The following is a 13,335-nucleotide window of genomic DNA, read 5'->3' as shown; positions in this document are numbered from 1 at the left end:
CTCTCCTTTATGTCTGTCTCCTCTTCCCCATCTTCTGGTCTTGAGCCTTGTGTATTCTCATTGACAAAGAAACCTTGATTGGGAATTGAAGTAGCTTAAATAGGTGAGTCGGATGCGATCATTGGGTATACGGAATAAAGAGAGACATTCCCTGCTCCTGGATCTGTGAGGATAGTAGCTTCACTGGCAGTACCTCGCATACTTTTAATCTGCAAACGGGATTGATTACAAAATTTCGGACGATTCAGATTCCTGTAAAACAATAAACTGGTAGCCAAGATCGCAGGAATAGTTTTTATTCCACGATTACCGGTTTCGGCGAAACTAAAGCGGCCATCATCGGGTCTTAGGACACATACATGGCACAACATCAAGGCAGATTCCATAGTAGTATTCTAACCAAAGCCGATAAGCTATAAATACAACTTTCTTGTTTCCTATTAAAAATGACTGTCAGGAAGGAGACAAAATACGGCATAGCTCCATATACAATTTTTGTTGAAATTATGTATAAGGAGAAAGAGTATATACAGGAGAAACGATTTGTTAAATGATTTAAACGTCCGTCTTTTGTACTAAATGCAAGACAGAAAATTGAACCGCACTGATACGGTGTATTTACTGGTATTAAGGAAAACGTGTGAGGGAGGACCCACCAATGTAACTTTCTTTTCACACAACCTGCTGATTTAACAATATTTAATCATAAATTTGTTTTCTTTAGAAATTAACAAAATTTGTGAAGTGAATAAGCTTTTACAAGATAAATTAAAACAGGAACAACATGACAACAATTACAAGGGCCCGCCCGTTATCAGGTGAAACGGCCGTGTTTACTACCGCGCCGGACAAACACAAAAAAAAGGCTCTGAGCACTATGGGACTTAACTTCTGAGGTCATCAGTCCCCTAGAATTTAGAACTACTTAAACCTAACTAACCTAGGTTCATCACACACATCCATGACCGAGGCAGGATTCGAACCTGCGACCGTAGCAGCAGCGCGGTTCCGGACTGAAGAGCCTAGAAACGCTCGGCCAAAGCGGCCGGCTGTATGTCGAAAGGTTCGGCGCTAAGATGTCCACCTATGCGTAAAGCTTAAACAAATTACGAAACAACTATGACAATGATAAGGCTTGCTTCAAAGGGAGGAACCTTTTTGTTTCAATCGCCAACAAGATGCGACGGAATCCCAACCCGTCCCTTTTGACTAAAGCCCTGGTGAGAGTTGGCTGTTAATATGTCAAAAGTTAAATTGCTTCTCAGTTATAAAGGCCGCTCTGAAGGAACGTTTTAAAGCACTACGTACGAGCACTAATTACAAGAGAACACACTCGGTGGAACCAGAAGAACCAGTTAAAAATGCACTAATAATGGCCCGGTCTATCAAAGACAGGAACTCACAGCTTAATACAACAGATACTTCAGATTATCTTAAATACAATTACAATAAATAAAATTAACCGGTTAACATCTAAATCTAACCACAAGACCCTTGTTTGTTTAATGGCAACCTGTGCCCTGGTACAATTGTTCCGACTCTATTTCCGACCAGGAGCTGATTTATTAAAACATTAATGATCGGTTATGAACTAGAAAGGAAGAGCAATATAATATCAGAAAACATTCTCAAACAACTAGTGTCTAGCACAATACCACGGCCCATATTTATGTCCAAAGAGCCGATCGAGTAAAACTCTGAGGATCGGATACAAACCAGAAAATAATTAGGAGGTCGGGTAGACAATGAGACCTATTAACACGAGGATTACAGAATGTTACTCGTCTTTATCAGTAAGCAGCTCCATGGGACCACGGCGAGACGCGGCGATTGCTGAGTGGTGCCGATGACAGCCAAGCAGAAGGGGACAGCCAGGCCAGCAGCGGTCATCCGGCAAAAATGTTGGCAACCAACCGACGGGATGTCGGCCTGCTGCTTGAAGTCGACGCTGACCCCGGTGAAGTACTCCGGGATTCTTCCTCTGCGCAGGACCTCCTTGGGCAGCTCGTACATATAAAGAGCTTCCGAGGACACAACCCACAGATACCAACTCCTCCTCACAGGTACTGGCAATGGGGCCGCAAGACGGATAGTCGATACTACCCAGGGGAGATAGTGGCGCAAGACGGAACAGTCTACTAACATTATAGTGCCACGGCTCACGCAGGCTTTCACAGAAGAGCATAACACAGCGTTTTCTTTCTCGGAGTCTGTTTTAACAGAAAACCTGTAACCTGTTGTTAAAAATATATTTGTAGTATAGATTTTATCAATATCTACACAGGTTATAAAAACGTGTGTGTATGGTTGTGTTCCACATCTCATTTACCACTTGACCGATTTCAACCAAACTTGGTACAGATATACCTTACTGTTTGGTGACAGTCGCTGTAGGGGTAAGAACCATCTACGTATCAAAGGGTGAGGTGAAAAAGAAGCGTAACCTTTGATGCTTGAATTCCCATACTTTATTGATCTAGTATTGTAGAATGAGAGCACATAGCGACAGAATTTCACACCTTTACGAATTCTTTTTTCGCCTACAGTCCCTACAAAATGATGTAAGGAAAAATGTTTTATTGTTCACTACTTCTCCTGTGTTCGTGCAGTAAGAGTACCGCATGGGGTACGGGGTCATAATTTATTACTTCCTTACCACTACCTGTATTCACGATTCATTTTAAAGACATTATGCAAACATACCACTGAACTTTGATATCATTGAACGACTCTTAGTTCAAGAAATATGACTGCACAAGTTTTACAGCGACATGATCAGCCCTGGGTTAACCCGGTTGTTAGACGCGCAAACGAAGAGCTGAGACAATTGCCTTTGACTGAAACAGAGCCTCATTGTGTGCCGTGCTGCTGATGAAGTTGCGCCGGAATAGGAGGGGTGAAGGAAAGATTGGCTGAGCACCTTGGAGAAAGTGTAAAGGGAGCCACAAGAACAAAAGACAAAATCCCTGTGATTACTAGAATCAAAGAGGTTAATTTTGTATATTCGAATCAGGTTACAGACAGAATTATTGAAAGAAACTAGAGCACTACAAGACAATAATATACGTAGCATTTTTCAGAAGACTAAAATTAATTTATGGCATCAGAATATTAAAGGGTTGAAAAGCATAATAGATTGGCTTATTGTATTACAAGAAGATGCAGAAAATCCCGAAGGAGTAGGTGTTCTGTGCCTCTGTGAACGGAAAGCTCAGGAATGGCGTAGTTAAATATCAGGGATTATAGACTTTAATCACTTCCGTGCGAGTTAACATCGAAAAAGTAGACATTCGTAAAAGTTGGTCAAAAAGTCAAAAGTATTGAAATAAATAGTTTTTGTGTTGATCAGAACCTAAAAAATGCGCTTGTGAGTTGTCACTGCAGAATACTTCTCTGCAATGGCAACATTCTACAGATCCCCTCTAGGAAACTTTCAGCTATTTATGACAATTTTAGATGCATTATTGAGCTACCTGTCAATCAAGAAGAAACATTTAGTAGTTTGTGGAGATTTCAACGTAGATTTGTCAAAAGATACGGACAGGATAAATGAACTAGAATTATTATTTTGGTGTATCAATCTAATTTGAGTAGCCATTTTTCCAACTCATGTGCAGCAAAATAGTACGACATTGATTGATATTTTTATAGAGGTATATAGGTAGAAACAATTGGTGTATACCAAACTGCCTATGGATTGTGCGATCATGATGCACAATGATCAGATGAAGCCAGATTAAGTCAAGATGCGATATTTACTTGCATACTACAAAAAAACTGTTCTATTTCAAGGAACGTCATTAAAATTTCTAGAAGTACGCATGTCATGACGGAAACAATAATGCAGATAAAAAGATTAAAACTATGTCGGACACTGTCAAACGGGAGACCCGACAGCCAATCAGGGTACAAGACTCCATAACAATTAAGCTAAATCAGAAGTTATTACTGATGATCCACAAGTTCCAAGTAATTTTAAAAAATCACTTTGCTTTCTATATGTACCGGAAATACAGGATTAAGTGATTCAGTTAAAGAAGCAAGAGAGTACATTCAAAATGTAACTCCACAAAGCTTTAGAAGTAGCATCAGCATCCGTCACCGAAATTAATACAATTGTAAAATTTCTAGAAAACAAAAGGTCTTGTAGGGTAGATGGCATTTCAAACAAAATTCTAACAAGTTGCTCCAACTTAATAAGCCATTTCCTTAGCGATACAGGCAATATATCAATAGTACAAGGGATTTTTCCAGACAGATTAAAATATTCAATTATTAAACCACTTCTTAAGAAAGGTGACGAGATACACTTAAACAACAGTTGCAAACTTAAGTGTAAACAACTTACTTAACGTACCAGAGTTTGGATTCCAGAAAGGGTGGTCGACTGAGAATGCTATTTATACGGTCATACATCAAATAGTACAAACCTTAAATAGTAAAGAACAGGCAGATGGTATTTTTTGTGATTTCTCCAAGGCCTTCGACTGTCTACATCGTGATACTCTCTTAGAAAAACTCCGGTTTGTGGAAGTGATGGTTTTCCACACAGCTGATTTCAATCGTACTTCACAAACTAAACGCAAAAGATAGTGCTGAACAACTCAGAAAATGTCGGAAAGGTAGAAAATTTTAGTGACTGGAGTAAAAAAACAAAAAAAAAAAAAAAAAAAAAAGGACACGAAGAGTGTCCCACAGGGTTCAGTTTTGAGTCTACTTCTATTCCTTATATATGTAAATGACGTTCCCCTTAACAGTCTACAAGCAAAATTGGTACCATCTACATCTACATCCATACTCAGCAAGCCATCTGGCGGTGTGTGGCGGAGGGTACTTTGAGTACCTCTATCGGTTCTCCATTCTATTCCAGTCTCGTATTGTTCGTGGAAAGAAAGGTTGTCGGTATGCGTCTGTGTGGGCTCTAATCTGTCTGATTTTATCCTCGTGGTCTCTTCGCGAGATATACGTAGGAGGAAGGAATATACTGCTTGACTCATCGGTGAAGGTATGTTCTCGAAACCTCAACAAAAGCCCGTACCGAGCTACTGAGCATCTCTCCTGCAAAGTCTTCCACTGGAATTTATCTATAATCTCCGTAACGCTTTCGCGATTACCAAATGATCCTGTAACGAAGCGCGCTGCTCTCCGTTGGATCTTCTCTATCTCCTCTATCAACCCTATCTGCTACGGATCCCACACTGGTGAGCAATATTCAAGCAGTGGGCGAACAAGTGTACTGTAACCTACTTCCTTTATTTTAGCATTGCATTTCCTTAGGACTCTTCCAATGAATCTCAGTCTGGCATCTGCTTTACCGACAATCAACTTTATATGATCATTACATTTAGAATCACTCCTAATGCCTACTCCCAGATTATTTATGGAATTAACTGCTTCCAGTTGCTGACCTGCTATATTGTAGCTAAATGATAAGGGATCTTTCTTTCTATGTATTCGCAGCACATTACACTTGTCTAGGTTGAGATTCAATTGCCATTCCCTACACCATGCGTCAATTCGTTGCAGATCCTCCTGCATTTCAGTATAATTTTCCATTGTTACAACCTCTCGATACACAACACCATCATCCGCAAAAAGCCTCAGTGAACTTCCGATGTTATCCACAAGGTCATTTATATATTATGTGAATAGCAACGGTCCTACGACACTCCCCTGCGGCACATCTGAAATCACTCTTACTTCGGAAGACTTCTCTCCATTGAGAATGACATGCTGCGTTCTGTTATCTAGGAACTCTTCAATCCAATCTCACAACTGGTCTGATAGTTCATTAGACGACTGTGGGGAACTGTATCGAACGCCATGAAGAAGTCAAGAAACACGGCATCTACTTGGGAACCTGTGTCTATGGCCCTCTGAGTCTCGTGGACGAATAGCGCGAGCTGGGTTTCACACGATCGTTTTTTTTTCGAAACCCATGGTGATTCCTACAGAGTAGATTTCTAGTCTCCAGAAAAGTCACTGTACTCGAACATAATACGTGTTCCAAAATTCTACAACTGATCGACGTTAGAGATATAGGTCTATAGTTCTGCACATCTGTTCGACGTCCCTTCTTAAAAACGGGGATGACCTGTGCCCTTTTCCAATCCTTTGGAACGCTACGCTCTTCTAGAGACCTACGGTACACCGCTACAAGAAGGGGGGCAAGTTCCTTCGCGTAGTCTGTGTAAAATCGAAGTGGTATCCCATCAGGTCCAGCGGCCTTTCCTCTTTCGAGCGATTTTAATTGTTTCTCTATCCCTCTGTCGTCTATTTCGGTATCTACCATTTTGTCATCTGTGCGACTATCTAGAGAAGGAACTACAGTGCAGTCTTCCTCTGTGAAACAGCTTTGGAAAAAGACATTTATTATTTCGGCCTTTAGTCTGTCATCTTCTGTTTCAGTACTATTTTGGTCACAGAGTGTCTGGACATTTTGTTTTGATCCACCTACCGCTTTGACGTAAGGCCAAAATTTCTTAGGATTTTCTGCCAAGTCAGTGCATAGAACTTTACTTTCGAATTCATTGAGCGCCTCTCGCATAGCCCTCCTCACACTACATTTCGCTTCGCGTAATTTTTGTTTGTCTGCAGGGCTTTGGCTATGTTTATGTTTGCTGTGAAGTTCCCTTTGCTTCCGCAGCAGTTTTATAACTCGGTTGTTGTACCACAGTGGCTCTTTCCCATCTCTTACGATCTTGCTAGGCACATACTCATCTAATGCATGTTGTACGACGGTTTTGAACTTTGTCCACTGATCCTCAACACTATCTGTACTTGAGATAAAACTTTTGTGTTGTGTTACAGAGAAAGTAACAGAACGGTCAGTAAATGATATTTTGCAAAGAATTATTAAGTGGTTTTCTGAAAACGAAATGTCACTAAATTTTGAAAACAAACACAATACATGCATGCAGTTCTTTACATTTTAAAGAAAATGTATTTTAAGGGTAGTTGTATAAGTATGAATAGAATGATAAATTATTCATTAACGTTGACACAAATGATGTATAAATATCCCGTATCATTCAAATGATCTATGGAACATGTAACTTACTAACTAGACAATGAGATGCATGAAAAACTTCCGCATCACGCAAGGCGTCAAAATTCATTACTTCTTTGCTGCTAACTCTGCTCGCAATAAATTTCGCAGACAGTATCCGTATATGCCGTTGAATGTACCTATAATATTGTATCATTGTACGACACGTCGTTCAAGAGATATGATGTCATAAACAGTGAGATGCGTGAAAAAGTGCCGCATCGTACCAGACGTTTACACTTATTATTTCGTTGCTACTAACTCCATTCGCAACACAATTTTCAGACCGTATCCACACATGTCGCCGAATCTACCTACAATACCGTATAATTGTACGAGATATTGTTCAGCAGTAATTAACTCATAAACATTAAGCACAAGGTCAGATGCTGCGTGACACATTGGTGGACGCAGAGCTTTAAGTAAACACCTGAGCAGCGCCGAGTCTCTCCTCTAGTATTACATTGGTGCGTTAAGTTCGTTGTGTTTTTGTTTTGAATGTTGTTATTCCGATTGATATGATTTTATTTATCGACTGTCTCTTTTTATTCGTGGTTCACTGTTAGTGTTTGAGGTAACGTTTTGTCGTTTTGAGACATTGAGTGGAGGTGTGAACGCCAGAAAATGGAGGGCCAAGTTGACAAGTCGGAACATTGGCGACATATTCTTCAGTTTGATTTCAATAGAGGGGTGACAGCAGAAGAGGCAACCTGAAACGTTTGTGCCGTGTTTAGGGAAAATGGCATTGGACAGACCACGGCGAGAAAATGTTTTTCTCATTTTTAAGGAATATCGTTTCGACATTAGTGACTTTCCACTTTGAAGAGGACCTTAGGGGTGTGACTAAGATCGTGTAGACGCATTAATCCACATCGATCCACGTCTGTGCACTCGAGAACTAGCAAATGTAATGAACTGTGATCATTCCACCATAGTGGGACATTTTCATTGCAATGGGGTAGGTTCATAAACTGGGTGTGTGGGTACCGCACGTTCTAGGGAAAAAATGTAAAAATCAGTGGATGGCCAAATTGTGCTGCTCTGCTTCGTCGTCATCAATTGGCTGGTGAAAAATACCGACCATTCCTACCCTGTATCGTTACTGATGACGAGAAATGGTGTCTTTATACTGACATAAGAAAAAGAAAGAATTAATTGAGCCCCAAAAGCCGGCCGCTGTGGCCGAGCTGTTCTAGGCGCTTCAGTCCGGAACCGCACTGCTGCTACGGTCGCAGCTTCGAATCCTGCCTCGGGCATGGATGTGTGTGATGTCGTTAAGTTTAAGTGGTTCTAAGTCTAGGGGACTGATGACCTCAGATGTTAAGTCCCACAGTGCTTAGAGCCATTTGACCATTTTTGAGCCCAAAAGAAAAACCAGCAACTCCTCGTACAAAGATCTGCGTGCGTTCAGAAAAGATAATGTTACACATCTGGTGGAACAGTGAAAGTGTTGTGTACTACGAACTGCTTCCGAGAGATTAACCTTCAATACTGACATTCATTGTCAACAAGTAAGACGTCTTGTGTATGCAGTCCGAGAGCAACGAGTGGGTAGACTGCGTAAAGTAATGCTGCTCCACAATAACGGCCACCCGGATTCTGCTAGACTGATAAAAAACACTATAAATGCATAAGAAGTTCTCGGTTTACTTGCAGCGTCAACTTTTTATGCAAGGACTCCGTCGCGAAAGACTTCGTAGTCATAACACTATAAATGAAATGAAATGTCGCGCGGCTTGGGCCTCCCGTTGGGTAGACCGTTCGCTTCGTGCAAGTCTTTCGAGTTGACGCCACGTCGGCGACCTGCGCATCGATGGAGATGAAATGATGATGATTAGGACAACACAACACCCAGTCTCTGAGCGGAAAAAAATCTCCGACCCAGCCGGGAACCGAACCCAGGCCCTTACGATTGATATTCCGTCGGTGACCACTCTTTTTTTTTTGTAATCTTATTTTGTTCGTTATAGTTCGTTGCAATTGTTCGTGGCGGACGTCCCCTGACGCCCGTTGAAGTTCGTTATTGCTCCATTCAGTCAGTTTTTTTTTTTATTACAGAAGGCAGCTAACCCTCTGACCAAACACGCTGAGCTACCGTGCCGGCGTCCACTCAGCTACCGGGGACGGACAACGACACTATCATGATGATGATGAAGTCCCATACACCTTGACAGAGCGTAGGGGAACGATGCGGGAGACCCGCACCGCCGTACTAGGCAAGGTCCTACTGGAGGTGGGTTGCCACTGCGTTCCTCTGACCGTAATGGGGATGAATGATGATGATGAAGACGACACAACAACACCGAGCCATCTCGAGGCATGTGAAAATCCCTAACCCCGAACCTTGGGAAGCGAGAACGCTACCGCGAGACCACGAGCTGCGGACGAAAACACTATACGGGAGTTGGATAAGGAAGTCATTCCACGCCAAACTGATTCGCCTGATCTTGCGCGCTCAGATTTTCACCTTTTCCTTTTTCTATCCAACAGCTTTCGAGGAACTTCCTTTCCGAATGAAAATATGCTCCGACCATGGTTAGACGAGTTCTTCGCATTTAAAACAAGTGATTTCTACAGTTGTTGAACCGGAAAGTTACCAGAGAATGTCTTACTGACGACTAAAGTGTCTGTTATGCGTATCTGCTGTGATTATTAAACTAGTTTTCCGTAATAAGATTTTCACTCTGCAGCGGAGTGTGCGTTGATATGAAACTTCGTGGCAGATTAAAAGTGTGTGCCGGTCCGAGACTCAAACTCGGGACCTTTGCCTTTCGCGAGCACGTGCTCTACTAACTGAGCTACCCAAGCACGACTCACGCCCCGTCCTCACACCTTTACTTCGCCTCCTACCTTCGAAACTTTACAGAAGCTCTCCAGCGAACCTTGCTGGCGCAGTTTTCCGTGAGACTGAGGAGTAAGCCAAGGTGGCAAGCACCCGTGGCCTGAGGTAGCGGACAGGAGGCAGTGAAAGGGCAGTGCAGTCCCGTGGACCAGCCGCCCACTGCACGCGTGGGCCGCGCCCCGGCAGCTCCCAGGTGCCACACGCCGCGCGCCGCGCGCCGCTGGCCGACCCGCCCACGCCGGCGCAGTCGCGCGGCTGCGTGCCAGGAAGTGACCGCGACAGCACGCGTGATAGCCGGCCGTCGCGTCGCCGGCCTCAGTGGCATGCGAGCGCGCGCGGGCGAAAGAGTGCGGCGTTCCCGCCAGAAGGCTCTGCTCGCTATTTGCGTTGCATCTCGCACGCGCTGTACGCTGGCCGTCCTTCACCCGTTCTGCGGTCGACCACTTTCACGCCAACATTGATTGCAAATGTCGTGTTTCGACACGATCAGTTCACCTTCCTTTCATTTTATCCAGAGCGCTCGGTAACATACACTACTGGCCATTAAAATTGCTACACCAAGAACAACTGCAGATGATAAACGGGTATTCATTGGACAAATATATTATATTAGAACTGACTTGTGATTACGTTTTCACGCAATTTGGGTGCATAGATCCTGAGAAATCATTACCCAGAACAACCACCTCAGGGCGTAATAACGGCCTTGATACGCCTGGGCATTGAGTCAAACAGAGCTTGGATGGCGTGTACAGGTACAGCTGCCCATGCATCTTCGACACGATACCACAGTTCATCAAGAGTAGTGACTGGCGTATTGTGACTAGCCAGTTGCTCGGCCACCATTGACCAGACGTTTTCAATTGGTGACAGATCTGGAGAATGTGCTGATCAGGGCAGCAGTCGAACCTTTTTTGTATCCAGAAAGGCCTGTACAGGACCTGCAACATGCGGTCGTGCATTATCCTGCTGAAATGTAGGGTTTCGCAGAGATCGAATCAAGGCTAGGGCCACGGGTCGTAACACATCTGAAATGTAACGTCCACTGTTCAAAGTGCCGTCTATGTGAACAAGAGCTGCCCGAGCCGTGTAACCAATGGCACCCCATATCATCACTCCGGATGATACGCCAGTATGGCGATGAGGAATACACGCTTCCAATGTGCGTTCACCGCGATGTCGCCAAACACGGATGCGACCGTCACGATGCTGTAAACAGACCCGGGATTTAAATTCAAGTGGTTCAAATGGCTCTGAGCACTATGGGACTTAACATCTGAGGTCATCAGTCCCCTAGAACTTAGAACTACTTAAACCTAACTAACCCAAGGACAGCACACACATCCATGCCCGAGGCAGGATTCGAACCTGCGACCGTAGCGGTCGCGCGGTTCCAGACTGAAGCGCCTAGAACCGCTCGGCTACAACGGCCGCCTGACCCTGGATTCATCCGAAAAAATTACGTTTTGCCATTCGTGCACCCAGGTTCGTCGTTGAGTACACCATCGCATGTCCTGCTGAACCCACCGATTCCATATTCTGCTAACAGTCATTCGACCTCGACCAACGCGAGCAGCAATGTCGCGATACGATAAACCGCAATCGCGATAGGCAACAATCAGACCTTTATCAAAGCCGGAAACGTGATGGGACGCATTTCTCCTCCTTACACGAGGCATCACAACTACGTTTCACCAGGCAACGCCGGTGAAGTGCTGTTTGTGTATGAGAAATCGGTGGAAACTTTCCTCATGTCAGCAAGTCGTTGGTGTCGGCACCGGCGCGAACCTTGTGTGATTGCTGTGAAAAGTTAATCATTCCCATATCACAGCATCTTCTTCCTGTAGGTTAAATTTCACGTCTGTAGCACGTCAACTTCGTGGGGAAGCAATTTTAATGGCCAGTAGTGCATTTCACAAAGTACTCATAATATCGTGTTGAGCCTCCTTTCCTCCGCCGTAATGTAACAAATCGACGTGGCATGGACTCAACAGGTCGTTGGAAGTCCCATACAGAATCATTGAGCCATGCAGCTTTTACAGACACCATAATCGTGAAAGAAGTTCTAGTGCAGGTATTTGCGTAAGAATTGTCCTCTAGGTTTTGCGCATAAATGTTCCATGAGGTTCTTGTCGGACGATCTGGGTAGTCAAATCTTTCACTCGAAATGTCCATAATGTTCTTCAAACCAAGTGCGAACAATTGTGGCCCTGTGACATCGCACATTGTCATCCATAACATTACCACGGTTGTTTGGGCGCGTGAACTCCATGAATGGTCACAACTGGTCTCCAATTCAGTGATCGGTTTAGTTGGACCAGAGGACGTATTCCATTCCATACAAACACGTCCCATACCATTATGGAGCCACGAATAGCTTGTGCAGTGCCTTGTCAACTTGGGTCCATGGCTTTGTTAGGTCTGCGCTACACTCGAACCCTACAGTCAGCTCTTACCAATTGGAATAGAGACTCATTTGACGAGGCCACTGCTTCCGTCTAACGTCCAACCGATGTGGTCACGAGCCCACGAAAGGCGCTGCAGGCGATGTCGTTCTATTAGCAAAGACATTCGCGTCGGTCATCTGCTGCCATAGTCCATTTAAGACATATTTCGCCGCAGTGTCCTAAAGGATATGTTCGTCGTTCGTCCCACATTGAGTTCTGCGCTTACTTCAGTGTTTCTTGTCTGTTATCAGTGGCAACTGCACGCAAACACCTCTGCATTCGGTCCTTAAGTGAAAACCGTCGAGCACTGCTTTGCCCGTGGTGAGAGAAATTTGGTATTCTCGACACACTCTTGAAGCTGGGGATCTGGGAAAACTGAATTCTCTAATGACATCCGAAATGGAATGTTCCATGTGTCTAGCTCCAACTACCATTACACGTTCAAAGTTTGTAACGCCGGTCGTGCGGGCATAAACATGTCGCAAACTTTGAAACTTCTTAATAAAATAAATTTTTTACTTAAATTGCAGTAACTGAGATGGCTGGTGTCACTTTGCTATTTTTATTTTATCATTTCATTTCTGAATCCACAATATTCTAGCGCAACGCAACCTGACTGCTCAAAATTGATAACCTGACTTCAAATAATTAATGCGAAAGAATGGCCCTGAATTGGTAGAAATCCTAACAATAACCTATACATTACATAAGGCACTTACCTCGCAAAAATGTTCATTACATTACTGCAATACAGCAAGCGCCAATACAGCCAGATAAATAATAGATTCTAACTATAGAAGGCCCTAACTACTAATAGGCGTGTGGTTAGGAAAGGAAAGATTTTATTGCAGAGCAAACAATGTATTATCCTTAAGAATGTGACAACCGGATCAAGAATTATATAATCATCAGTAATAAATCTCAATGACGGATATACATTCAGAGCGTCCGCTCCCGCTAATACTGCAAACCTCCGACACTGCTAGTTATTAACCTCT

This window comes from Schistocerca americana, chromosome 2 (assembly GCF_021461395.2).
Source record: "Schistocerca americana isolate TAMUIC-IGC-003095 chromosome 2, iqSchAmer2.1, whole genome shotgun sequence".
NCBI classification, from domain to species: Eukaryota; Metazoa; Arthropoda; class Insecta; order Orthoptera; family Acrididae; genus Schistocerca; species Schistocerca americana.
Note: the sequence above shows the minus strand (reverse complement) of the source record.